The following is a 1,583-nucleotide window of genomic DNA, read 5'->3' as shown; positions in this document are numbered from 1 at the left end:
ATAAAATGTTTTAAAATTGTATAAATCAAAGTATTAACTCCATCAGATTGGGCAGATCCAATGGATTCATAAAAAATTGGTAACCCTTCATCATTACACTTAACAGCGTTCTGAATGGTTTCCTTGGCATCTCTGGTTAGATGTTTATCCCACCAGTTTCTTAAAACATCGAAAAATCCTTGTGTTAAAATCTTAACAATATCAGATTGTCTGATATTATTGTTCACATAAGCATTTGCAACAGAGACATTTTACTCATGGTATTCATGATTTCTTGTTCAAAGAAACCATCAATATTCCACTCGTAAACCTTGTCGGCAGAGTAAGAAGATTGGTTTTGAAAAACTTTTTCTTCAAACTGCAAATCAGGAGGAGTATGCCTGGAGTACCAGTTCTTCGTCAGACTCATTGGTTTGGGTCCTTTTGAAGAGAATCTGGCTATTTCAGGTTTTAAAATAATATCTTGAAAATTCTTTTCAAGTAAATCAAGATCCTTTTCTTCAGAGGAGTGATCGTTGGAAGACTTATCTGTAGTTTCAACAAGAACTTCTTCTTCTATTTCTTTGTTGGACAAAGCACTAGTAGAAGGCTTTTCTTTTTTCAGATCATTAAGCATTTGATTAATATTTTCTAAAGTTTTTGCCTGAGGATTTTTAAAATCAATTTTGGTACGACTTTCAGGTAAGATAATCAAAGGTTTTTCAATCATTTTCTTTGGTTGATCTGTATTTAAAACCAAAGGAAGAGGATCAGGTTTTTCAACCTTTTCTTCAATCCGATCTAACTGTTGTCCGATCGTATGAAGAGCAAGATTCACAAAGTTATTTTGAGAAATAACCTTTTTTGTTTCTTTAAGAATCTTGTCCTTATCTGGATCTCTGGAAACAGTTTCCGAGATTTTGAAAGATGAAGCAAATATCTCAACCCCTTTGTGGGTAATGAGAACAGTCTCCAAAAGCGGATGGCTAGATTGGACTACCATTTTGCCTTCTTCCTTGACAAAATCAGTTTTAACGACATTCAAAGTATTGTTAGAAACATAAATATTTTCAACAAAATCGAAGAAAAGAATATGCTTTTGCTGCTTATTCATTTATTCTTTCCATTTCCGTTTAACACGTTGTTTTTCTTTCTCAGAATACTTTGCATGATAAGCTTTTCGCTTATCACTGTTTTTTGAAAGTTTGTATTCTTCAAAAAGATAAACAAGATCAAACGCAAATGGTTTATTCAACACAGTTAGGCTGTGATGAACCTGTGGTGCAACAGGAGCTACCATAGCTGAAGCTGTGGGTGATATAGGAGATTCATCTTCTTTATCGGCTTCATTATGAATAGGCTGGTCTTTAGAGGATCCAGCATCCTGTGCAGAGTAAAAAGCAGAAATAACTTAAGAGGACGTAGAAAGTCCTTTCAGTTTTAAAACAGGGTTAATAGTTTGGGCAGTTTTAACAGAATCTTCCAGGAATTGCTTAAGATTTTGGTCTTTTCTTACTGGAATTTCTGACCCTTCAAAAGAGGAACTAGATCCAGCATAAGAATTTCTTCTTAGCCCTGGAGATCTAGTCTGATCAAAACTAATT

This window comes from Juglans microcarpa x Juglans regia, chromosome 7D (assembly GCF_004785595.1).
Source record: "Juglans microcarpa x Juglans regia isolate MS1-56 chromosome 7D, Jm3101_v1.0, whole genome shotgun sequence".
Taxonomy (NCBI): Eukaryota; Viridiplantae; Streptophyta; class Magnoliopsida; order Fagales; family Juglandaceae; genus Juglans; species Juglans microcarpa x Juglans regia.
The sequence above is the reverse complement of the archived record's forward strand: the minus strand, read 5'-3'. Positions refer to the sequence as shown.